Source organism: Myotis daubentonii, chromosome 8 (assembly GCF_963259705.1).
Source record: "Myotis daubentonii chromosome 8, mMyoDau2.1, whole genome shotgun sequence".
NCBI classification, from domain to species: domain Eukaryota; kingdom Metazoa; phylum Chordata; class Mammalia; order Chiroptera; family Vespertilionidae; genus Myotis; species Myotis daubentonii.
The window spans coordinates 86,190,607-86,217,849 of record NC_081847.1 but is presented as its reverse complement, the minus strand read 5'-3'; the positions used below and the strand labels follow the sequence as shown (position 1 = coordinate 86,217,849).

General features: G+C 45.9%; 1 protein-coding gene across 1 annotated transcript in view; it reads right to left on the bottom strand.

Moving 5' to 3' along the window:
- Positions 1–3,919, bottom strand: part of ME2 (malic enzyme 2) — a 51,089-nt gene extending 47,170 nt beyond the window's left edge. Inside the window, exon 1 of the mRNA XM_059707323.1 lies at positions 3,735–3,919. The gene's annotated coding sequence lies outside the window, so the exon portion shown is untranslated. The remainder of the gene's footprint in view (positions 1–3,734) is intronic.
- Between the last annotated feature and the right edge of the window lie 23,324 nt (positions 3,920–27,243).

The following is a 27,243-nucleotide window of genomic DNA, read 5'->3' as shown; positions in this document are numbered from 1 at the left end:
GAGTTTTTTGGATATTGAGATATACCTGGAGTTTCTTCCCTGATGTGTCATTCCCAGTGTCTTGCCCTGGGGAGCAGTAGAACTCACTCTCTGAGTGCTGTTTATAAATTGGACTGGGACCGAAACTGCTAGGCCACTGGCTGCTGGAGACTACTCCCCTGGCCCCCTCCCTACCTGAGGGGAGAAAGGAGAAGGTCAATGCACTGGAGATGCAAATTAGAGAGAGGTCATGAATTGCTGCAGTGAGCACAAACTCTGCAGTCAGACAGAGCTGAATCTGAATCTGGACTCAGCAAATAACCAGTTTGGAATCAGCTGTGTCACTCGGGCAATCCCAGATGCTCTCTGAATTGGTCTGTGACCAAATAAGAAAAACTAGGACAATGTAATATAGTTTTTCATAACACTAAATTTGTCTTTGTTTTCATGCTGTAATTATGATGTTCCTACCTTTTTTGGTGGTAACAATGTCCTTTATTTTATGAAAGGATGGGGATGATAGCTTGTAGTTAGCATTTAAATAGGTTCTTACCCTTAACAGAATTAGGTTTGCGATCTTATGTCTGGTCCTAATAGCCCCCTATACAGACTGTCCTTTTTTTTTTTTTTTTGACTTGCCCACAAAGTCCAAAAGTCTGGGAACTACTGACTTAGAAGTCTCACTGTCTCATCAATAAAATAGATGGAAAACTCTTTTGCAGAGTTGGTGTGCAGCGATGATGACATATATAAAGCGTCATCAGATAATAAAGCACCTTCAGAGCTTCACTATCTTAAATAGCTTGACTACTTGACCTGAAGGTTTATTCAATAATATTCATATCCAGGCAGTGTAGCACAATCATCAAAAGCAAGCTCTGGGATCAAACAGCTGGATTTAAATCCTGGCTTTGCCACTGCTAGCTCTGTGATCTTGAGGAAGTTAGAGTAAGTTACAATCTCATCACTCAAGTGGGGTTGATAACAGGACTTACCAAATAGGGCTTTTATAAGATTTAAATTAGATAATCCATGTAATATCCTTATCACAGTGCCCTCTAAGTGCTCTATACTTCTTAACTAAGCATCATTGTTAATATTACTACAGTGGGGCCCTGACTTACGAGTGTCCCGACTAACGAGTTTTTTGAGATACCAGCTGTCTCTAGGATGATTTTTTGCATTGAGTTGATAGAGTAATTTGAGTTAACAAGCTCCTTAATGAGCTCCTTAATGAGCTTGGTCTCCGAACGAATTAAACTCGTAAGTCAAGGCCCCACTGTAATAGGTGGACAGAAGTGCTTTCTAAATGCTTGTTAGTTTCTGCATCAACATATTCTAATGTGATGTTTTTATTAAGAGGCTATGAGGATAATCAGGGTTAATATTTATTTAAACTATTTCAAACTAAATCTCCAGGTCAAGAATGTGAATTTGGATGACATACAGATGCAAGCATCATCAAATGTCATCCTAAACAATATCTAGAAAATCAGTATTTTTATTGCTTTTGAAATTTGTTTATATTGATCAAAGGAGATATAATATACAGTCATATAATGAAAATGGTGATTTTCAAATAAAATAGCTTTTAATAAATAGTTACTTTTTTATAAAATCAAATGTAATTTTTATATTTAGTATGAATTTATTCTTCTAATATTATCCTTAGTAAACTATAGATTTTAGTGTTATTTATATTTCAAAATATGGCTAAGTTTTTCTGAAATTCACCAACATAAATTAGAATTTATTTTAGTTTATATAAGAGTTAACTTATAAAAGAAATTCTGAAATGATACATGGGTTTTTTCCTTTATGAAATTTTAATGTGTTTTCTTATATTTAAAAAGACAAAAACATTATACACAAACACCTTCTAAGGGAGAAATCCATTAGCAGTTCTTTCACAGGAGTAACTATTGAGTGAGAGTCTGTTTTAATTCTCAAGAGAATGAAGAATGTCAACAAAAGCATAGCCCAACATTTCCTATTAATGCACGGTAAAAGTTATAACAGAATTTCTGGTCTCTATGTCTAACTTTAAGTCTTTATAACTACCATAAAAATGTCAGATATAGGTTACAAAATTAGAGCTCACAGTTGATTATTTAAATGTCCAATATTAGAAGATATAAACTGTTTTTTTTCTGTATTTCTGCAAACGATGTAACATAGCAACATGTAACAACTAGTTATAGTAGTTATACAATAGATTATATATTTATCTATCTTTTTTAAAATATATATATTTATTGATTTTTTACAAAGAAGGGAGAGGGATAGAGAGTTAGAAACATCGATGAGAGAGAGAGAAACATCGATGAGCTGCCTCCTGCACACCCCCTACTGGGGATGTGCCCACAACCAAGGTACATGCCCTTGACCGGAATAGAACCTGGGACCCTTCTGTCCGCAGGCCGATGCTCTATCCACTGAGCCAAACCGGCTAGGGCTATCTATCTTTTGTGTAACTTCTATAACTAGCATGTGTATATATGTATGTATATGTACATACGTAATTACACAATAGATTAAATATTTATATTTTGTGTAACTACTATTACTGACATGTATGTGTAGATGCATGAGTGTATTTATATATATACACACACGAAACTATATATATATATGAAACAACTGTATCTTCTCTAACTTCCAAAATGCTTAGCAACTGAAGAGAAAAACTTTTGAGTAAAACATTGCCATTAGCTTTACATGGTTATGAAGGGACTGGAGCGATTATGTTAGATTACCGGGTTTGAATGCAGGTTTTGCCCTTTAAAACCTGTAATCTTTGTAAACTGGACAGAATAACAGTACTATCTCAAAGTGCAATTTGGAGACAATTCATGTAGCGGACAATACGTGCTTCTATCGTTACCATCATCAATTGCAAACCTGAAAGAAACAATGCTATGAAATGCTTTGCTTAGAAGTGATCGCCGCAAGTGTTAGGAAGGTAAGTCAGATATGAAATAGCTTCAGCAGGGAAGCACTTCTGTTGCGATTTATTATTTTGGTTAGCCTCTCCTGAAAGGGCAACACATATTTTCTAGAATTATCTTCGGAATCAAGGAAGTCAAATCCAAGACCACGAGTGGAACCACACACAAGCAGCGATGGTTATCACCGGCTTGAGTCAAACACCTGCCAATCGTGGTCGACAGATGCAATTTCCTATGAATGGGCGGAACCGGCCCGATCTTAGAACTTTCTAGCCCGCAACAAACTTCCTTCCAGAGAAGAACACACACACACACACACACACACACACGCACCCGCCTAACTCATCATGAACTCACCCCTGCAGAAAAAGAGGCCAAGTTGCCAAAGAGGTTCGGAGCCTCAAAATCGGTCTGTAAAGGGCGCGGGAGGAGAGAGATGCTCGCGTTGGGGAGGCCACAGGGCCTCGCTCCGCGCGGGAAAAGGGTCGCCCCGGGACCAGCGAGTCAAGAAACGGGGAAGTCACGCCCCCAAACAGGGCGCCGGGGAAGAGCGGTGGCCGGCCGAACTGGGGTTCCGCGACCTGGCCGCTCCCCCCAGCCCTCAGCGAACCCCTTCCCTTCACCCCGCCGCCCCAACCGCCAAGCGGGGACCTCGCCGGCCGCACGCGCGGAAGCCGGCGGCGGGTCAGGCTCGGCTTCCCGGGCCAGGCGGCAGGAGGCCGACGCCCGCTCGCCTCCCGGAGCCCCCGTCCGGCCCCGCCGCGGCTCGCCAGGCCGCCCGCAGCCGCGTGCCGCACGGAGCCTTACCCGACGTCTCGCTCCGCGACAGGTGGTGCTGCCGGCAAAGAGGCCGCGGCCCTGCCCCCGCCCGGGCGATGATCAGCTCCGGCCCGCCCCTCCCCTTCGCCGGGTCTCCCCGAGGCAGTGCCAGCTCAGGTGCGCGGCGGCGGAGCGGCCAGTCCCGGAGCCGGCTGGCACTGAAGTAACGTAGAGAGAGGGCGGGATCCGGGAGCCGGGGGGACCCGGAGGAGGGCCGGCGGGCCCCATGGGCGGAGACTGACGGGCACGCGGGCCAATGCGGAGGCAGGAAGTCGGTCCCGGGGGGCGGGGCTCCGCTCGGGGCTCGGCGGCCGCGCGTTCCGTTCCTGCCCCGCAGCACCTTCCTGCGTGGGGACCCTCCAAGTTACTGTTTTGAGGCCCAATGCGCGCCCTGTGGACTCGGTCCCGAGGAATGTGAGGGGGGTCGTGTAGGGTAGGAGGAGTCCGGAGATAGTGGCGACGCCCGTCGCTCGACCACAGAGTCCGAGGCTGGCTGGCTGCGGACCTCGCATCCCTGGGCGGGCGGGGTGGGGCTGTCGCTGGTGATGGCTGCGCGGTCGCGCGAGAAGAGGCTCTGCGCGTGCGCGGGCGTGGCCGGCGCGGTCGGTGGGTACCAGCCTCCCAGCCCCGCTGGCGGAGGCGAGAGGAAGGCTGGGAGTTCGGGGCACCCTGGGCAGCCGGTGGAAGTTGGGCGAGGAGGGAGGGTGGAGGAGGTGGACACAGGTCAGGGATGGAGAGGCGCAGGAGCGGGGACCCAGGAAATGCGGAGCTTCCGCCCTGTAGGAACGCTGTCTGTTCCTGAGCGGTTCTTGTGGGTCTAGGACTCACTCTTCGCCAGACGCCACTGCTGCTGGCACCGTTATTGGCCGGTAGGGAATTTACAAATGATTCCTAGCATCACCGTCACCGTAACAGATAGTCACTGTTCTCGCTCAGGACAGCAACAGAACACTAAACTGCCTTCTTGAAATGGGCCCTGTCCAGGTAGCTCAGTTGGTTGGAGCATCCCCCCCACCCCCAATATGCCAGGGTTGTGGGTTTCCTGTCAGGGCACATACAAAAATTCACCAATGAATGCATCCATAAGTAGAACAACAAGTCTCTCTCTCTCTCTCTCTCTCTCTCTCTCTCTCTCTCTCTCTCTCTCTCTCTCTCAATTAAAATGAAAAAAGAAGCAGGGACCATAACTTAATACACCTATACCCAACCACAGTTAGGATATTGGAAGATATTTCTATACTCTTCACTCCTTTTTTCAGAAAATGTTATCAAAAATCCTTTGACTTTGTGTACTCTTAAAGTATAGTGATGATAATTTAAAAATAAACGTGTAATGGATAAACAAAGAGGCAAGGCAAATGGAATAAGAAATTTGGAAGTGATGGAAATGTAAAACAAAATTGAATGGCGTTAGAGAAAAGTGACTTGTCCCGTCCTGAAGACTTTGGCAATTATGTACATCTGCAGCAACACTGCCAGTCGGAGGATGGAAGGGTGGGGCACGTTTGTGAACACTGTAGTTAGATGATAAATGATAGGTATGGCTGCTATAACCACTGCAGTTGAAGAGGGACTATAAATTAGCATGACCTACAATAACCTTGCATGCCAGAAATGGTCAAGATGCAGCAAGCTGAATGAGGGAACTTCAAATATTACATCATAAAGGCTTCATTGGTAGAGGTACAAGTATATTGTCTTTGAAAGACAGTTTGTTCTACTTTAGAATAATTCCAAGTTGAAGGGTTGTAGAGAGCTATCATGGATGGGAATTATTTTGGTTAAATTGAGGTCAATTCCTTCCTTAAATGAAATACCTGTTAATGTCAAGGAGGTAGACACTGCTATTTGGCTGGTCCACCCCATTCACTTATTTTTTTTTAATTTTTAAAAATATGTTTTTATTGATTTCAGAGAGGAAGGGAGAGATAGAAACATCAATAATGAGGGGGAATCATTGATTGGCTGCCTCCTGCATGCCCCCCACTGGGGACCCAGCTGGAAACCCAGGCATGGGCATGTGCCCTTGACTGGAATCGAACCCAGGACCCTTCAGTCCGCAGGCCAACGCTCTATCCACTGAGCCAAACTAGCTAGGGTTCACTTGTTATTCTTAGTCACTTTGGTGGTTGGTCTGATGTGTTCAGTGACCAAGCCTGGTACCTGTTTCCTACCCCCAGTTCTCTGTTGATTTGGACCTTGGCACCTTGTTTTACATGACCCCCTTTTATATGTACATCCTTTCAGGAAGAGCCCGTGTCCTCTTTCTGCCTCAGTCTTGTCTGGATAGCTGTTTTGACAACTCAACGAGGCCTGGTGAGCTACATTCTGGGCCCAGAGGAGGGCACCAAGGAAGAAGCCTATAAGGAAATCATTGGATCCACAGCTATTTCAGGGGCATTTACTGCAAAAGAAACAGCCGTGCACAATGCAGATGGATCCTTGTATGTATTAATTCAGCAGTGAGGTATATAAAATACTTCACTCTAGCTTAATGAAGTTTTACATATGTAAACACCTGTGTAGACAGTGTTCAAATTGAGATACAGAAAATTCCTTGTGCCTCTTTTTATCGCCTCCTCCCCCCTTAAAGCTAACGCCTTTACTGACTAATACTGGAAGCTCTAAGGGAAGGACATGGGTATGGGGCAGTTGGTATGCGTCCTGCATCACTGGGAGTTGAGGCTGCTGTCTCAGGCTTTGTCTACAGTTTGGCTGGTTCATCTGTGAAGTGGGAGGGGCCTCGAAGGGCAGGCTGCTGAGGCATACCTGGCCACGTGACTTCCCTGTAAAACTCTTTAATGAGCAGAGTTTAAAGTAGCATATATGCCAGTTAATCTCAAGATGGGAACACATTCACTTACCTTTCTCAAACTCAAAGGAAGATGTGTGGAAACCTTCCATATCAATTACCATAAAAATAGAGCAGTGTTTTGTTTTGTTTTTAATCCAAACATCACAGTGTGTTTCCTTGGGGAAAATCCATATTATTGAGTTTCAGAGAATTATGGAAGGTCATTCTCTTTGTGAGGAGAGTGTATGTGAATAGGATTGTTGGCTTTAGGTTGACACATCATTTATAGCAAAAACAGAGTGTGCTAATCACATGTTTAGATTTACACAACTCCATCTGCCTCAGAATAGAAAACATTAATAATGAATGCTGACTGCGCCACGGGGAATTGTCCTCCAATAAACTAGGGCCATTAAAAATGCAAACTCTTTAAAAATACAAGAGAAAGTAAACAGTATATCTAAAGGCATTTGTGCTAAATACTGCAGAAGCAAAACTCCTGTCTGCCTAGTGTGGAAGTGAGACATAAAAGCATTTGGTGTAGGTTAGTACTATCATTAAAAAACAATAATGTTTTTGTTATTCCCAAAATGCAATGAAGTGTTAATGATGATAATCGCCTCCAAAAAGTACTAAAAATTCTTTATATAATTAAAATAAATATAACTTCTCAGGCTATCTAAAAGTGTAAACTAATACCATAATAAGCAGTGTCTTCCTTAACAAAACATTTTAAGGAAAGTCCTAGATATTTTTGTGAAGAGCAAAGAATTTAATATCATAGGTTTATTAATAATAGAACTTTAACTCCTCAAGGAAAAATAACACTTTGATATTTATAGATAATACTAGAGGCCCGGTGCATGAATTTTCGTGCACCGGGCAGGGGCGGGGGGTCCCTCAGCCTGGCCTGCCCCCTCTCACAGTCTGGGAGGCCTCAGGGGATGTCCTACTGATGGCTTAGGCCCAGGAGAGCAGGCCTAAGCCACAGTCTGGCCTCCCTCTGCAGGAGGCAACTGGCCAATCAGGGGAAGGCGCTGCCCCCATCATGCCTCTGCTGCTGCCACTGCTGGCCACCAAGGCTGCCTGAGCCTCGGCCCTCGCAGCCACTGCGGCTTCCCTGAGCCTCAACCTGGCTCTCGTTGCCTGAGCCTCAGGCCCTCCAAGCAGCAGCCGCCATCCACAGCCTGCCTGAGCCTCGGGCCGGCCCTGGAAGCAGCAGCCGCCATCCGCAGCTTGCCTGAGCCCTGGGCAGCTGCTGCGGCTTTGTCCGGAAGGACATCTGGAAGACGTCCACCCTAATTAGCATATTACCCTTTTATCAGTATAGATTGTCCCACACTTGATTTTTCTCTAGGACTTTTAGGTAACCTGGAAAGAGTAAGGCAAAATTTTACTAGCATCATGTCATTGTAGAAATAATATTTTTTACTTATGAAAGTGACATGGTCTTGCTAAAGAAAGCCTAGGCTGCTTGGTGTTATTTCTAACCAAATCCTAGTCCTAGCTCCGTTATTGTCTATAAGTCCTTAAGATTCAAGGAACAGCAACATTGGTATTGTTAACTAGAGGTCCAGCACACGAAATTCATGCGTGGGTACAGTCCCTAGGACTGACCTGCGATCAGGGCCATCTTCCCTGGCTGTGGGCCCACAGCTGGCCCCACCACCCACCCCCAGTTCCCCTTTGCCATTGGCTGATCAGTGCCTGACAGATGGGGGAAGGGACTGAGAGGTCAGCTGTTTCTGCCCACTTGCAGGCCCCACCCCTGCTGTAGGTTGCCCTCTGTGTGTGGGGCGACCAATGAGGTGGGAGCCTTGGCTTGGCACCGCCCACATCCCCTGCCACCCATCCCCGTTCCCCGTTCGCCATCGGGCAATCAGAGCCTGCTGGCCGGGGAAAGGGACCGAGAGGTGGCCAGTGTGCCTCATAGTGACTGGTCCAGCGGTCGTTATGGTCATTCCACCTTTAGGGTCAATTTGCATATTACCCTTTTATTATATAGGAATAGAGGCCTGGTGCACGGGTGGGGACCAGCTGGCCTGCCTTGATGGGGGCCCCAGATCAGGGTGGGGGTCCCCGCTGGGGGGCGAGGCTGGCCTGGGAGAGGTGTTCTGGTCTCTGGTCATTCTAGTCATGACGGCGTTAAGGTCGCTGGCTTTTTTATATATAGATGGTGATGATGGACCTCGGTTCTTAAGTTCGGCAAAGAAAGAATTCAGAGCCCAGAACTCTAGTGCTATGAAAACAAAGCAAAAATTTGTGCCAAGGAAAGAATGGGTGGGGGGTGGGGGGGTGGGCGGTGGGAGCAAGCACATGTTCCAGGGAGAGCACACACTGAGTCCTTTGTCTTAAGGGTTTTTATCTGTTTTCTAAAAACAGGAATTTTAGGGGTGAATCTCAATAGAATATTCATCAACTCTCCAGGTGTGACCTTTCTGGGCCATGGTGCTAGATTAGGGGGTCATTAGTCATTGAGTCTGGTCCTGATATCAGCTATGGCAACACTCTGACTGGTTTTGCCACTTTTCTAGGCCTAGAGCTGAAATACAACTGAGGCCTAGATGTTATTCTAGTTTGACCAAGACTCTGTCTCTGTGGTTAACAGACCTGAGGCTTTGTTCCTAAGGTTATTTGAAGTTGTTCTGAATCTCATTGTCTTAATGCTTAAGGGAGTAGTTGTGTAAGGGAGAAGGAGGCAGGTGAGTCAGGGTGCTGGAAGGGGCCGATTTGAATCAGCTATCTGCCTATTTCCCCAGTCTACTTGCCAAGGAATGTGTCAGAAAAATAAAATCTGGGCCCTGGCCGGGTAGCTTAGTTAATGGAGCATCTCCTAATACACCAAGGTTATAGGTTTGATCCCTGGTCAGGACACATACAAGAATCAACCAATGACCCTGGCCATTGTGGCTCAGTTGGTTGGAGTGTCATCTCATACACCGAAAGGTCACTGGCTCAATTCCTGGTCAGGGCACATACCTAAGGTACCGATTCAGTCCCTGGTTGGGGCACGTATGAGAAACAACCAATTGATGTTTCTCTCTCTCATCAATGTTTCTCTCTCCTCTCTCTAAAATCAAAATATAAAAAATAAAATCAGCCAATGAATGCGTAAATAAATGGAACAACAAATCCATGTCGCTCTCTTTTCCTCAAAAATTTAAAATAAAAATTTTAAAAAAAGAAAGAAAAATGAAATCTGGGTCCCCACCCCAGAGCTACTGCATCGGAATCCACCATGCCCAGGTGTTCCGTGCACATAAATTTTGAGAAGCATTGGAGGAACCCTGAAGTTCTAGATGCTGTGAACTCATGCTGCTGTGAATGGATTCTTATTTACATTCTTTGTTTACCTTCACAAAGTTCTGTGCCAAGGCAAACATAGTTCTTTTTTCCTTCCCTCTCTGAGAATGTTATGCTTAAACCATGAGCAATACAATTTTATTGTTCACTCACCAGATGTGTAGTTATGAACTAGGCACTGGACAGAACATTTCACCAAAATCTCTGGCTGATGCCTGGAAAAAAATAAATCCCAGGAATATGTGCCTTGGTCACTCAACTAGAGTTCCTGGTATCTTGAGCATAACTCTACATACGAGTCCTTAAATAGACTCTACAGGATCCATAGTTCTCAGACTACATAAGCTACCTCTGTGATTCTAGCTCTTGGGGGCAGTACAGGGACATTTTTCTATGAAGTGTTCAAGATTTCTTTGCCAAGAGAGTAGCTGTAACAGATACAGTAATTTATGGGAGGCTAAATTGATAAATTGGCTTTGATTATCCAACATATTTTCCTAGTGAGCAATAAATGAGGGGTTCTTTGGGACATGAGCTATCAGAACTCTAAAAACAGCTTTGACATTTTTAAGGAAAATTTCGGATCTTTTAAGTCAACAAGATGTGGTCTAACCACAAAAGAAATCTTCCAGATGTTCCTTTCCTCCCAAAACTGTTTCACTGTAGACTTGCTAGCATTCTGAAGTGCTTCCCCAAGTGCCTCACCTCCCACACCGAGCTGCACTTCTAGGCTGGGAATTTGTCCAGGTGTTCTTTCCAGGGCCATTGGTTGCATGAGGAATGTCTGGGGACCCCAGCACCTCCCTGGAGGTTAGACTCAAATCCCATGGTTCACATGGAGACTTGGCCACCTTGGAGTCTGTGCCAGCTACAACCATTAATCGGGAACATTCTGATCGAACAGGCCTCCAAAGGGAAGTAAAATATCTTTCCTTCCTTACACTGGAACCAAAATTATATTGCGTAGACAAACATGGAACAAATGATTTGTCCTAAACAACCCAATCTTGCAAAAATTATATGTGGATTCCAACTTACTAAGGACACCAAATGGTGCAAACAGAGTTTGTTGTTCATATCGTTATGCTTGCAAATAGAAATGATGAACCATAAGCTTTGTTTATAAAATATCAGGTCGGGGCTTCTTAATCTTTCTGTGCAATGAGCCCCATTGGCAGTCCGGTAAAGACTACAGAATGGGTTTTTAAGTGCATAAAACAGAATACATAGAATAACCGAATAATCCAATTATGACATAAAGTTATCAAAAATATGTTTAAGCCCCAAATTTCTGGTGTAATAATGCACGTGCTTCTTTATAATGCATGCAATCAAATTCTGATGGCATATATAATAACTAGTAGTGATGAGTATAAAGGCAATTTCAAAGTTTCTGCAACCACTATAAGGTGATATGAAAAATCTGTGATTTCAGTTAATTCTAGAGGTTTGTTGCCTAAGTTCATAATGGAAGAAAAATACTAAATTCCAGTTAGAGATCAATGAATATAAATATACGTTTCTCAATCCAAGTTCACATACTCCCTGTGCTAGGCTATCTGTTTTTATCTAAGTTCAAATAAGAACCTAGATCTACCTAGTGGCAGGTCCAACTTTTGATACTGAAAATTTTTGTTAGATCTTCAATTTCAAGGCTATGTGGAGACCTTCTCTGTCAGTAGGTCTTTGTGACTTTCGGTAGAGTCTACTGCATTTCAACTCACTGACTTTTGCTTGGGCCAGTGTTACCTGGGCTTTTCTGTCACCTGGTGACTCAGCTTTCTGACACAAATGCAAGTTTGCCTCATTAGCATTACAGTGGTTGCTTTCAAGTTGAAAATGGGCCAAATTTCCAAACCTCCAAGGTTTATAACTTAGAAAAGTTCTCTTAGTCATCTCTGTTCCTTGTTAAGAGGAATTTCTTCATGATCTCCTTGTGTCAGGGGCAAATGCTGTTAGGTTAGTTAACAAAACAACTTATTACAGCACTAGAGGCCTGGTGCACAACATTCATGCACTGAGGGAGGTGGGGAGGTTTCCTCAGCCCGGCCTGCGCCCTTTAGCAGTCCGGGAGCCCCTGGGGGGAGCAGGCCTAAGCCATCAGTCGGACATCCTTAGTGCTGCCATGGAGGCAGGAGAGGCTCCCGTCACCACAGCTGTGCTCGCCCGCCATCAGCCCAGCTTGTGGCTGAGCAGCATGCCCCTTGTGGGAGCACACTGACCGCCAGGGGGTAGTTCCTGCATTGAGCGTCTTCCCCCTGGTGGTCAGTGCGCATCATAGTGACTGATCATTCCACTATTTGGTCATTACCCTTTTATTATATAGGATTCTTATTCTTGGAATATTCGTTCTAGAGTACATTTTTGAAAGCCTAACATGAAGATTTTTAAAAAAGCATTTTATAACTTTTCTTGGTAGAACAATGTATTTTAACTCAGTTGAGAACCAAAAGGTCACTGGTTTGATTCCCCATCAGGGCACACACCCAGGTTGTGGATTCGGTCCCTGGAGTGCATACAGGAGGCAACCATCAATGTTTCTCTCTCTCTCTCTCTCTCTCTCTCTCTCTCTCTCTCTCAAAAATTAATATAAACATTTTAAAAAGAAAAAATTATTGTGTATTTTTATATTTCATTCACATTATCTGAATAGGCATGAAAAGCAACAGTGATCTTTGTGTAAGTTTGGAGAAGGAATAGAATTTTATTTCATGCCAGCTGTGAAAATTACATTCAAAAGACATTATGCCAACAGGGAGAAAATGGCAGTTGAAGTGTTCTGCCACGAATTCAGCCCACTCTGATCTTATTTGGGCAGAAAGGAGAAGTGAGAAGAAAATAGGAGAAGGAACATTCTGGGGCTCTTTTTACTTTGCCCAATGGGAGGGCTTGCCTCACCTCCATGTTGCCCTTTCAACAAAGAGCCTGCAGCTCTGCTCTCTCCTATGAAACCAGTCCCTTCTTCATCTCATACAATTTGGCTTCCATCTCCACAACTTTATTAAAATTGTGCAAAACCTCCTCTTTTTTTTGATGGAATTCAACCCTTTTTCCAGTCCCTAACTTCCTTATCCTTTCAATAAAATTTGACCTAACTGACCCTCTCCTCCTTCTTGAAACGCTTCCTTCCGTTTCCCTGGCTCAGAACTCTGGTCTCTGTCCTCACCTTGGATATCGCCTCTTCCTCCTGCTCCATAAAGAAGGGTGATGCCCAAAGTCCAATCCTAGACATAATCTGTTGGCTCGTTTGATAGTCTCTGCCTGTAGTATACACCCTGACAGTTGTTTTTTCTCTTTTTTGTAATGCAAGTGCCTGACTTCAGCTTTGATTGCCATGGCACTCACTCCAAGAGGCGCCCACTTCAAGGTGACTATCTGGAATACAACATCACCAGTGACACAACCAGATAAAGAGCCTCTCCCCACGGAGGCTCCTTGGTTTCAGAGATCTTGGTTGATTTCAATAACTGACCATTTGGGCCATTTATCTCCACCCACACACTTTAAATTCCCACTCTTATGTCTTAAATTCATCAATAAAGAGTGAGCCCAGGAAACTGTAGGCTCTCAACATCATTTTTAAAGTCACTCTCTAGACCTCACCTCTTCCTTTGTTCCCTAGACCTAAGGGTGGGAGTGGCTTCCTGCAGTTACTGCTCTGAGCTACCTCGCCATTCTCCTTCACATTTTTTTTTTCAGTTTTCCAATGTTTTCTTTAACCAATTCTCTGTATCAAACCCTTTTCTTTGAAAGGCAGTGTCTGTTTTTTCTGGTTGGACCTTGACTGAAGCAGACCCCTAGGGCAGTTGGAGGGAGAGGAGACAAAGAAGGAGGGGTACAAAGAGAACTGGCAGTGAAAATGGGACGGTGTCTCAGGAAACAGTGTAGCAGAGAGCAGAGAAAGAGGAAACGATAGACTTTTAAAAACTGAGCAACCCATGGCTCAGTGGTTGAGCATCAATCTATGAACCAGGAGGTCTCGGTTTGATTCCCAGTTAGGGCACATGCCCGGGTTGTGGGCTTGCTCCCCAGTGTGGGAATGTAGGAAGCAGCTAGTCAATGATTCTCTCTCATCATTGATGTTTCTATCTCTCTTCTTCTCCCTTCCTCTCTGAAATCAATTTAAAAATATTTTTAAAAAACTGAGCAGATGATATAATCCAGTGATACTACTACTGGGTGTATATCCAAAAGAATGAAAGCAGGGTCCCAAAGAGCACCATTATTCACAATAGCCAGAGGTGGGAGCAACCCAAGTGTCCATCAACAGATGAATAGATAAACAGCATGTGGTATATACATAAAATGGAATACTATTCGGCCTTAAAAAAGAAGGGAATTCTGACATGCGACAACATAGATGAACCTTGAAATATGCAGTCCAAAAAAGATGAGTGCTGTATAATTTCAGTTATAGAAGGTTTCTAGAGTCATCGAACTCATAGAGACAAAGTAGAATGGTGGTGGCAGGGGCGGAGGGAAGTGGGGAGTTGTTTAATGACGACCGAATTTCAGTTCTGTAAGATGGTTGCACAACAATGTGAACACACTTAACACTATTGAACTTCACTTAAAAATGGTCAGACAGTAAATTTTATGTGGTGTGTATTTTACTACAATTAAAAATAAAAATAGAGCAGAGAAGTCCAGGAAGATAAAAATTATCTGTGTCATTTAAGAAGGCATTTAAGATCTTAGGAATGTAGTTTCATTAGCTGGTTGGAAGTCAGACTGCAGTGGGCTGAGGGGCAAGGGCAAGGTGAGGAAGTTGAGACCAGGACTCTCTTTTGGGAAGTTTGGATAAGCAGGGGAGATAAGTTGGGCAAGGGCTACGGGCCTGTGAGGTCAAGGAAGAGAGGTTGGAGCATGTTAAGAGAGAGGACATACAGTGCTAGGAAGGAACAGAGTCCTGAGGAAGCAGGGTAGGGTGGGGCCTAGCCTTGGGCAGAAGGGACAGCTGATTCTCCATCGTGGGAGGAAAAGCAGTAAGGAAGGGAGTAGGCGTTGAGGGGAGGATGATGGGGAGAGCATGATCTGGAGGATTTTTCTGTGATAATAGGAGGCAACAGAAAGGGACCCCAAGAACGAAAGGATTGAGCGAGGTGCTGAGGAGCTAGGCGAGGTTGGAGATCATGGATAAGTGTTCTCTACAAGACTGAGAAAATTTTCTCTGGCAACTAAGTAAGCATGAAGACAGAGTATAACACTGAGCCAGGCTTGGGGTGTTGTTTGAGAGATGCTACAGAGGGATGGGGTGCAAGGGAATCAGGGGTGCTGGCAAGAGCAGAATTTAGATGACCAGCCAAGGAGTCTAGGGTCATTCCAGGAGATGGAGAAACCTGGAAGAACTCATAAAAAATTGGAAGAAAATAAAAAGATCCAGGGACTGATATTTCAAAAAAGTCAAAGGCATATGTAAGGGGAACGAGACAACTGGAAACCTGGGCGGCTGGGGAGTTGTAGATAGAAAATAGGGTACTGGGTGAAGCAGTTGCCCGAGATGGCAGGGCAGTGTGTCCAGGAGGAGAAATGCACTGGAGGTCACAGGCTCTGTGTGAGTTGGGATGGAAAGAAGACTGAGCGAGGTCACTACAGAATGTTCCCAATGGGATGTCCCACCACAGCTCATATCTGTGGGTCCAAAACCAAACTCAGCGTATTTCCCTGTTGTGGGCCACGCCTCCCGAATGCGCCCTTTCTGTAAATGCCACCTCTCCAGATTCATAATGTCCTGAAGAGGACCTGAGACTGGGAAGGACAGCTGGATGCAAATTCTGTTCTACAATTGCCTAGCCATCAGCCATGATGGTTCTCTCAATAGTCCCTATAACACTCATCTCTGCAGGGTTGTTCTGAAGAACAAATTAAACGAGCCTCTGAGAGCACCCAGGGGTATAACCAGGAATATAATAGGTGTTCACTAGATATTGATGAAATCTGAACGTGCTTTTTCCTTCACTCCCTATAATGAATTTAACACCAAGTCTCAATTTTTGTTCTTTACACGGCCAGATCCCATTGTTTATTAATCAGCACCTAGATGGGGTGACTCACCAACCACTTAGAGAACCAGCACCCCTGGGATCTCAGCACACACCCTTCCCCCAACTTTGCAATGTTCTACATCTAATCTCTGCCCTCATTTGCTGGGGCCCTTGAGTTTGTTCCTCACTCATCTGGTTTCATTTCTTCCTATGACTCACAGGGAATACAAGAGTCGGTTCTTATGGAAAGTGCCGGGTAGGCACTATGCCATTATCTCATATAGAATTCGCTTGGATTTGCAATTAAAGCTCATCCCTGTATAGTTCAACCTCTGGACTGAGAATGTAATTATATGATAAATGATTAACGTAATTCCCTGGAAAAATGTATCCAAATTAAAAAACTTTATAGCTTGATGTTGAAACTTTTTTTTAAAAAAACAACAAACTTTATTGTTGAAAGTATTACATATGTCCTCTTCCCCCCCTCCATTGATGCCTTCTATGCCAACCCGCCCACCCCCACCCCCCAAGGTTGAAGCTCTTTAGTCAACAAAAGTTGTTGACTAAACCTACCACTAGCATATTAATAGATTTCCTAGAAGAGTTGTTAGGGGCAGGCGGAATAAGTAGAACAGTGGGACTAGCTATAGTTATAAGAAATATTAATCATGCTCTGTTAACCTTGATTGTTTTGTTTTGATTAAAGAAAGCACATTCTGACCTGACTGGGAGTTGTACACCCTGGGACCTGGGACTTAACCTTGAAATGCTGTCCACTCTTCTGATCTGAGAACTGACTCTCATCATGGAAAGATTAACAACCTTGTTGCCGAAACAATGGAGGAAGCACCCAGCCCTTTGCAACCTTCAGCCCCAATTGCTTGTAATCTGTAACCATTATATCCATTCTTGTTGTTTTTGCCTACTTCTCCATGCCTGTAATCTTTTCCCTTCTACCCAATATAAGCAATTTGTTTCTTGGGGGACAGGGGGAGCAGAGCGATTTTTGTGGATGACCTGCTGCTCTCCCATACTGCCGGCAATATTGGAAAATAAATGCTCATATACGATTCAACCCTGCCTCTGCTTAATTGGCTCAAGTAGTGACAGGCAGCCCAGACCCATTCCTTGTCTGGTTTCAGAGTGATTAAGTTCATTTCAACTTCATTTGGCTTTGGTAGCAACCCTTGGATGAGAAGGGAAATGAGGAGGGGAACTCTGGCTTCATCCCTGGACTTTGCCACAACGATGGGAGGAGAACCCAGCATCTGAGTTCGCCCAGGAAAGAAAGAGCCTTTGGGGCAGGGTAGGAGGAAGGTCATGTAGACTCCTGAACCTGGGAGACAGATTCTGTTTATCAAGGACCGGGAAACCAGGAAGAAAAGCAGCTTGGCGTGTGGGAAGGTGGAGGGTTCCATTCTGAGGTGCTGGCTCTTTGAAGACAGCTCTTCCATGGGGAGCCAGATCTGGGCTGATGGGGCTCAATGGTCGAAACCAACCTAACGTCCAATGAAAATAACATCTAAGTAGGGAAGGGTGGTCCGATAGGCAGTATGTGGGTGACATGACCTTTCTTCCAACGAGAGACAGAAGGTTCTGATCAATGCTCCTACGACTCGGGCTAAGTTACTTGTCAAGGCAGTGTCCTGGGTTGGGGAGAAACAGCCTGGCACTGTGAGCCCTGGTGTCGGTTTCTTGAAGAAATCATTTGACTGAACAAGATGTTCGGGTGATTTATTTGTAGGACCAAATCTGCCCATTTGCAGTGGAGAAAAGTTGGTAACTTACTTATCTGATTGCTCTGAGAGAGACAGTGCTTACATTTTAGGAAGGAATGATATTGGCTTCTTGGAGTTTAACCTGCCTGTGGCTATTGCCTATGCTTAGCTCTGACTTCTTGAAGGATAGCAAGTAAACCCATTCAGCTTGCCTGGAAAAGCAAAGGTGAGAAAAAGGAAGTCAGGCTGTGAAGTAAAGTATCACCATAAAGATCACATGATCCCAGGCCCATCCCCTTCCTCCTCTAGCTGCTTATTTGTTTAGACATAATCCCTTGGCTTTTTAAAAGATGTTTTTATTGATTTTAGGGAGGAGGGGGGAGGGGGAGAGAGATAGAAGCATCAATGATGAGAGAGAATCATTGACCAGCTGCCTCCTGCACATCCCACACTGGGGATTGAGACTGCCACCCAGGCATGTGCCCTGACTGGGAATCAAACCATGACCTCATGGTTCACGGGTTGATGCTCAACCACTGAGCCACACTGGCTGGGCTCCCTTAGCTTTAAATTCATCTCTCTTTCCTCTTCTACTTCCTCACTTTCTCTTGAATATTCCCTTAAAGGACTTTTCCCTGTAGGAAGGCCTCTCCTGTATGTGATAGACTTCTTTTTCCTTCTGCCCTTGCTTCATTCTACCCTCTATGTGCTGAGAAGCCATTTCCTGTAGGATCCTCTGCTAAAAGTGTCTGGTTACATATGATGTCTAAAGACATACAGTGGGGCCTTGACTTATGAGTGTCCCGACTAACGAGCTTTTTGAGATACCAGCTGTCTCTCAGTGATTTTTTGCACTGAGTTGATAGAGTAATTTGAATTAACGAGCTCCTTAACGAGCTCGGTCTTGGAACGAATTAAACTCGTAAGTCAAGGCCCCACTGTAGTTCCTTTACAATCCCGTAGAAGAAATAAGATTTTTCCATATTGTACCATAACCAAAAAGTGGAAGAAACTGTTACGAGTGGTCAAACTGAGGAAATACAACAGAAGGCAGATTGCTTCTGACTAGGGAGGTGAAGAAGACTTCCTGGAGGAAGAGACATTTGCATGGAGCCATAATAATGGGGGCCATTTAACCAGTTAACTGCCACGATCTTTTGAATTTAATTAAAAAAGGTCCGCCACTTGTGTCTATAGATGCTTATGGTGTACAGATGGTTAAACATGGAGAAACGGAGCCTTATATCAGTACTACATCAAATGTATACACTAGGCTGCCTTCATGTCTCATTCCAGGGTGCATAAAGCACTGACATGGGATTTGTAAAAGGGGAGCTAGTGGGAAATAAGCATTTTTAAGCATAGCCAGCTGCGAGTGTTCGAATCCCACCTTAAGAATCAGAGATCTGGCCCAGCTGGTGTGGCTCAGTAGTTGAGCATCAGCCTATGAACCAAGAGGTCAGGATTCCCTGTCAGTGTTCGATTCCCGGTCAGGGCACATGCCGGAGTTTCGGGCTCAATCCCCAGCGTGGGGCATGCAGGAGGCAGCTGATCAATGACTCTCTCATCATTGATGTTTCTATCTCTCTCTCCCTCTCCCTTCCTCTCTGAAATCAATAAAATATATTTTTAAAATAAGAAAAGAATCCGAGATCTGCCCAGTGACAGCTGTCAGCTTGGATAACTGATGGGGTAGTAGGAAGAATGCAAACATTTTTCTGACTATCCTTACTTCTAATTTAATCTAATTCCAATGCTGAAATTTTAGATTTCATAATATTTATAGGTGATAAAAAGGTGGATTTACTTATGTCCCTGTGTTTCGGAAGGGGGAGCTGGGTCTACTACAACCTAGTTCAAACATAGGGAAAAAGATGGTAGGTCGGGATGACCACTGATATCAAGTTGTGACCAAGTTTTCACTAGTCTGGGGTAGAATGACCAAAAAAAAAAGGATGGTTGCAATCTTTTTTTTTTTTTAACTAAACTAAATGTATTAAATATAAAAATTATCTTTTATCTAGAAATTAAATTTCTGGTCTTAAACTGGCTTGTTAAAATGACACGATGCCAATGGTTGGTAGTAAAAATTTAAAAACCCCACTTTTCTTGTCAAAATAAAAGGCTGCTAACCCTATGAAGAGCCACTGGAGATAAGGGAAGTTTGCTGGTCTATGAAAGCTTAAAAGCAAATGCTCAAACTAATAAATTTTCTGGTTTTCAGAGCAGAGAGTGGATTTTTGCATACAGAATAAAATAACGTCAGAAGCTAAGGGAACACAGAGCTCATCTCGTTTGTGCAACTTCCTCATTTTCAGAGGAGGAATTTGAGGCCCAGAGATGTCAACTGCTTGTTCAATGTCACTGGTCCTTTTGTTTGTCTATTTTCAAGTGGTCCTATATATAGTGTTTCTGATTCGTATGTAAGCACACATGATAAAAAAAATACATCAATGAGCTCTTATGAGACAGGTATTTATCATAGCCTCAAATTATGCTTAGAAAACTCTAAGAAAGTTCTATGTCCAAGCCTCTAACGGCCGTGCTACTATTTCCGAGTACCCACAAAAGAATTCTTTTATTGTTTTGCACTCAAGAAGTGTGAGCCGAGAAAGGGCACCAGAATGTTATTGGATCTCAGTCCAGCAGCCTTGGTACCTGAGTTTGGCAAAGAAAGAATTCAAAGCCAAGGAACTCAAGTGATAAGAGAAAGTTTATGTAGACGGTCACAGGGCTAGAGACGGTGAGCCAGCTGGGCTGCATGGGCTCAGGAAAGGAGTTACAGAGCAAAAGGGTCCTTGGAGCTCAGGAAAAAGAAAGGCAGTAAGGACACCCCTTGGAAAGCAGTGGGGGAAAGGTGCTGAGTGTGAGTTCGAGCAGAGCGTGAAGACATGCACCCCGGGGAAAGGAGGGGGTTGGGGGAAAGGCTCCTGTGCTCAAGAGAGAGAAAGAGCATTTGCTGAGTCCTTTGTCTGGAGGTTTTTTTTCTTTTTCTTTTTTAATCCTCACCCAGGATATTTTTCCATTGATTTTTAGAGAGAGTGGAAGAGAGAGGGAAAGACAGAGAAATATCCATGTGAGAGAAACACATTGATTGGCTGCCTCCTGCACACACTCTGACCATGGCCAGGGCTGGGGAGGAGCCTGCAACCGAGGTACATGCTCTTGATTGGAATCAAATCCGGGACCCTTCAAGTCTGCAGGCTGACGCTCTATCCACTGAACCAAACCAGCTGGGGCTGTCTTGAGGGTTTTAATCTGGAAGTCTCAGGGGAGGAGCTCAATAGAATATTCATCCTGCAGGGTCATGGTCTCTACTGTTTGCAGTGCCAGGGCAGGGGTCACTAGTCATTGCAGCTGGTCCTGATGTTAGCCTTGACATTGCTCTGTCTGGTTTTGCTGCTTTTCTGGGCCTGGAGCTGAAACACAACTGAGGCCTAAATGTCATCTCTAGTTTGATCAAAACTCTGGCTCAGTCTGTGGTGAGCAGACTGGAGGCTTTTGTCCTAAGACATTTGATGTGGGTCAGAACCTCATTGTTTTGAGGGCCTAATGCTTAGGAGAGTGGTTGTGCAAGGACTTGTATGGGAGTCTACAAGGCTATTCTCCAGCCCCTTGTTCCTCCTCTAAGGTGCTCTATGACTGGCTAGCGACATGCCAAGGAAGGGAAGGTGTGTGTGTGTGTGTGTGTGGGGGGGGGGGGGTCTGAACCGCACGACCAGCGAAATGCTAGTAGATGAAAGGTCACCCTCAGGGGGAGGTCCTTGTTTTCCCATTGCTAGGTACATGGGGCTTTCCGCCCTGGTGACATTCCATACCTGGCCTATGGTTCCTGCTCTGCTCATACCTGTCTAACTGCCGACCACGGGAGGATCTCAAGACCTTATAAGATCAAGCAAAGCACTGATCCAGCAAAATGCCCTTCCCATGCTTTCCTACCTGTACAAAAGCAAAACACCCCTACCTCTCATTAACAACTCGGTTCCAGTGCTTATGATCAGCTGGCAATATAACCTGTTCCATGAGCTTCAAGGTTTGTTGGGACATTTGGTGTGAATTTACTCCCTGCCCACTCCCCGTTGCACACTATGCCGATTTACAAAGGGGATCAGCAAGACCAACCTTGCCATCCAGGAGGTGAAAGTCTAATGGAAGAATCTAAATTATGTAGGACCTTGAATTATAGTGGACTAGAGGCCCGGTGCACGAAATTCTTGCACGGGTGGGGTCCCGAGGCCTGGCCAGCGATCAGGGCCGATCAGGTTCCCCACCTCCCCGCCTCCCCGCCTCCTCCCCCCTCCTTCCCTCGCCGCCCCTGTACACCACCACCCATCCCAGTTCCTGTCTCAGCCTGGGGCCTGGCCCCAAGCGGGTGATTGGGGTCTGCTGGCTGCGGGGAAGGACCCAGGAGGTTGGCTGCTGGCCCTGAGGAGGGAGCCGGCCTTTGCCCACCCTCCCCCCCCCCCCCCCCGTAAAGGGGCCGTATCTGCCTCCACCCACCCTTGGTTCCCCGTCCCAGCCTGGGGGCCCAGCCCTGATCAGGTGATTGGGACCTGTTGGCTGGGGGGAAGAACTGGGAGGTTGGCTGGCAGGCCCCATTGGCGATCGGGGCCTGCGGGCTGGGGGCAGCTCCTACATTGAGCGTTTGCCCCCTGGTGGTCCATGCACGTCATAGCAACTGGTCGTTTCGGTCGTTCCATCATAACAGTCACTTAGGCTTTTCTATATAGAGATTATAGACTGATGTTGGAAGTGTCAGTAGGAGTTGGCTGGGGGGGCGGGGGGGTTGCCATTCTATGTGTTTGCCCTGAGGGATGTCTCAAACGAGGTGGCATTTCAGGGATATGTGCCAAGCAGGTGAGATGGAGTAAGGGTTGTAGTAATACACAAACGTGTGATTTCGAAAGACCTGCCCGGGCTGAGAGCAGATAAAAGAAGGACCTGTGAGTTTTTAAGGAAATACTAGTACAGCCTAGAAATTGATGAATAATGGGATAAAGAAGACACAAAAGGAGAGTGGGTCAAAGATGCTGCTCCAGGTTTCAGAGTTGTAGGTGATTGAGAAATTGGTGATGGCATTAGACAGAGCTAGGGGGATTGGGAAGGAAGCCTCTATCCTAAACTGAGGGGAAGGAATTTGTGGGTCCTAGTACTTCTTCCTTCTTTTTCTTGTTCATAGGAATCTGTACTATCAGGATTCTATATTTCAATGAGTTCATCTGAAAGCCAGTTAATGCTGTTAGTGGTAGCTTCTTATTTCATCATTGATAGGAGTTACATCATAGAGATACAAAACTATAATACGTATGTAAGTTCTGGATTAGCCTTTGTGTTGCTGTCCCAGGAATAGGCAAGTCTGTGTTTGTTTGCTGGTGGGAGAGGCATGCACCTTTATAGGATCCCCATCTTTTTTTCATAGTTAATCCTCATCCAAAGCTATTTTTTCCTTTGATTTTTTTTTTTTTTTTAGAGAGAATGGAAAAGAGGGGGAGAGACAGAGAGCGAGAAACATGGATGCGAGAGAGACACATGGACTGGTTGCCTCCCACACGCATCCTGACTGGGCTGGGGATTGAGTTAGCAACTGGAGTATGTGCCCTTGCCCTGAATCAAACCCATGACCCTTCAGTCCTCAGGCCGATGCTCTAACCACTGAGATAAACCGCCAAGGGTGAATTCCTCTTTTTCTAGAATGAGGGTGGTTCAAAGTGTAGCTATAAGCTATCTCACGGCTATGATTTGACCCTGGTAATTGGGCTACAAATTTGAATACAGCCTTCAAACCACAGGTGATTCTAGACAATTCTGCAACCCTTGGATGTGTCTTATATGCTCTGAGATAGTTAAAGAAAGGATGAAAACACATAGCTGCATGTATAACAGTGCAGAATCGGTTGTTCCTAATTTTTGAGGCCCTTAAGTTTAGTGAACTAGGTTTCACAAAAAAATACATTAGTCCAATTGACAGGTGCCTGCTTCCATTTTCACCAGCATCTAGCCCACCATGAGGAGCTGTGAACAGTGTTCTCCATCTCTTCTAACTTCTGTCTCTTACAGTGCTTCCTTTTATGGGAACCCTACCTCCCCAGAATAATTTTGCTTATAAAATCCCAATGTGCAAATCGACCGAACGGCGGAACGACTGGTCACTATAATGCTCACTGACCACAAGGGGGCAGACGCTCAATGCAGGAGCTGCCCCCTGGTGGTCAGTGCACTCCCTCACGGGGAGTGCTGCTCAGCCAGAAAGTGGGCAATAAGGAGTGAGGGGTCCCCGACTGTGAGAGCCCCAGACTGCAAGAGGGATGTCTGACTGCTGCAGGTGGACATCCCCTGAGGGGTCCTGGTCTGCATGAGAGACCCCCCCCCCGCAAGTGCACGAATTTTGTGCACTGGGCCTCTAGTTTGTTTTATAAAAACAGTAGTATCCTGGGTGAGCACCTTCAAACTGCACAGTGACAATGCTTGAAATGTATGGGGCTGGAAGCTTGAAGGCAGCTGCTCAATGCTAGGCTTGAAGTCACGTTTGTGTCTCTAGTGCTTTGTCATGGGGACAAACAAACAAGTGGAATACATTGAAATGCAATCAATCTATTTACTTCAAGGTAAGGACCCAACTCTATAAATGATATATCACTTGTCTTTGTCTTAATTACCATACTTACTTTCACCTATTCTCATCATTGCTAATAATGGTAATAGTAGCAACTTAACGCTTACTGTTTCCTTTACGTCAGATACTCCATACTCGGTGCTTGATATAGGTTCTCTCAGTCAATCCTCATAACCGCCTAATGGGTTGGCTTTGGAATGATACCCATTTTATAGACAGAAAATCAGAGGCTTAGGGAGTCGAGTGATGTGAAGTGGCAAAGCTGGGATTTGATTCCAGTCTGATTCCAAAGATGGGTTTTTAACCAGTTTGCTACAGTGCCAAAAACCAGACATCGGACGGCCTAAAAATGCCTTGCTGGTAGCTGGGTTTTCTAACTAGAGGAAAATTCTGGAATGCAATTGATTGCTTAGATCACACAGCAGTGACCGAGCATTTCTCCCCGGGTTCTGAAGAGGCGCTCCTTGGGGAGTTTCAGGGTTGCATTTCTTCTGGAATACGTCTGTGGAGCTCCACTTCTGGGATGTCCACATTGAGGCCTGGAGCGCTGGTTTGCTCTGAGAGACAGACACCGGGCAGGTGGCATGTTTGGCTCTGGGACCAAGGCTACAAAATGGACCCCTTTGTAGATTCTCTGGGTAGCATGTCCCATCTCACCAACCACTCTGGCTCTCCACGCTCATGCTCTCCCTGCAGGAACCTAGAGGCCCCTTGAAGGGCTGTAGTTTACAAAACAAACCAGGCAGGGTCCACGGGAGGGAATTGTGAGGACGGAGGAAGGACAAGCGGCGCTGCCTTAGAGACGGTTCAGCCCTGGCTGCCTTCTGCCGACTCAGATGGGAAGGAGCTCCCAGGAGAGGCAAGCAGCCCGGCAACAGCGGTCCCTGGGGCTGCCCCAGCGGGGGAAGTCTAGGCAGAGAGGAGGAGGGACAGCCAGCCCACAGCCAAAGCTCTGATTGCAACGAGGCTGAGACACACCTGCAAACCCACGCACCTTCAGTGTGAGGGACGTGAGTTAGGACAGAGGGAATGATGACTTGCAGAATGCCCACTGCTGACAGCCTTGGCTTGTTGGCCCGTGGCCTGTTTGGAGGTCAGAAAGCTCTGGAGGAAAGCAGCAGGGCAGGTCTGGAGCCTCGAAGACGCAGGCTGGACTTTCACAAGGTCACCTGAGCTTCGGAGCTCAGGGGGCTGGTGCAGGGACGAGAGAGGTCCCGCTCCAGGAAGCACAGGCTCCCACACCCTCAGACTACAAACCCTCACAGCCCTGTGTGCATTGTCTTAGAGGAGGGAGGGGAGAGAGGAGGGGCTCTGGGAGTCTGGCCCAGCCCCCTGGTTGTGCACATCCGTCTCTGCTGATCATCAGGGTGTCTGACCTCCACGGGCTGCAGGCGGGAGGTCAGGGGCGGTCTCAGTGATGCTGCAGTTAACCTGGTCCCTGCCGCAGCTGGGCCTCCTTGCCCCCAGCGGGCGGAGAACGCAGGAATGTGGAGGGGCTGCCCCATGCAGGCAGGGAGAAGAGCAGCTGCTGGAGGCGACTTCGGCTTTGCCCAGGTCTGGTAAGTTGCAGGCTCCTGGGCACAGCACGGGACCCTCGGGGCACATCCTGGGCACGCAGAACGCGATGGCGCTGGGCCTCCGAGGGACAGTGAGGATGTGCATGGCTTCCAGGGCGAGCAGAGCCCCTGGTGGCAGGGCGGGTGGGGGTGGGGTCATTGCAGCCCTAAATGAGGAGCACCGGGCCTGTGGCCTGTGATGTCATCTCTGCTGGAGGCAAGGACGCCGTGGGGATGGGCTCTGATCCACTGAGAGGGAGGGTTTGGACCAGAACAGGACGGAAATGGGTCTGAAGGCTCTTTGCTGACCCATTGCAACTCATGCGTTCATTAAAAGGTTTTTCTGGACACCGTTTAGAGACCTTAGGGCAGTGGTTCTCAACCTTCCTAATGCCGCGACCCTTTAATACAGTTCCTCATGTTGTGGTGACCCCCAACCATAAAATTATTTCCGTTGCTACTTCATAACTGTAATTTTGCTACTGTTATGAATCGTCATGTAAATATCTGATATGCAGGATGTATTTTCATTGTTACAAATTGAACATAATTAAAGCATAGTGATGAATCACAAAAACAATATGTAATTATATATGTGTTTTCCGATGGTTTTAGGCGACCCCTGTGAAAGGGTCATTTGACCACCAAAAGGGTCGCGACCCACAGGTTGAGAACCGCTCCCTTAGGGTCTATTTTACACAGCGGGTGGGAGTTAAGCCAGATTAAAGGTTATGAAGCAGCCCTAACCGGTTTGGCTCAGTGGATAGAGCGTCGGCCTGCGGACTCAAGGGTCCCAGGTTCTATTCTGGTCACGGGCATGTACCTTGGTTGCAGTCACATCCCCAGTGGGGAGTGTGCAGGAGGCAGCTGATCGATGTTTCTCTCTCATTGATGTTTCTAACTCTCTATCCCTCTCCCTTCCTCTCTGTAAAAAAATCAATAAAAATATTTTTAAAAAAAGATTATGAAGCAGTCCTGGTAAATGGAATGATTTATCCCTAAAAAGCAACATTTACTGAATCCGATTAAGATGTTGAGGGCCTGCTGGTGTCCTGTGTTTTCACAAAATTTACAGGAGGGTTGCCCAGGTCACTGTTGTGTACACAGTGAGACTCAGTAAATACTTGTTGGGTAAATCCACACAAACATATCAGATCCATCCAATTCAACAAATATTGCTAGAAGGCTGATCAGTGTCTTTTTGGGGATTAGAGTCTAGTTCAGTGGCTTAGCTTTCTAGCTGTGGCCCAGTCAGAAAAACATGTTACACTGTGACTCCACACACACATACACACACACACACACACACACACACACACACGGACAACTTTGGACATGTGAGCACACCGTGAGGTTACACGTGTGTGTGCACCAGCCAGAGAGGACACACGAGTCCTTTACCGAAAGCTGCTGGTGCCCATTCTGCTCAGTGTGGTAAAACGCTGATTGAGTCTCGCTGAACTGATTTCCTGACCTGCTAATGGTCACAATCCGTTTGGAGAACTCTAGCTGATACGTGGAGTTAC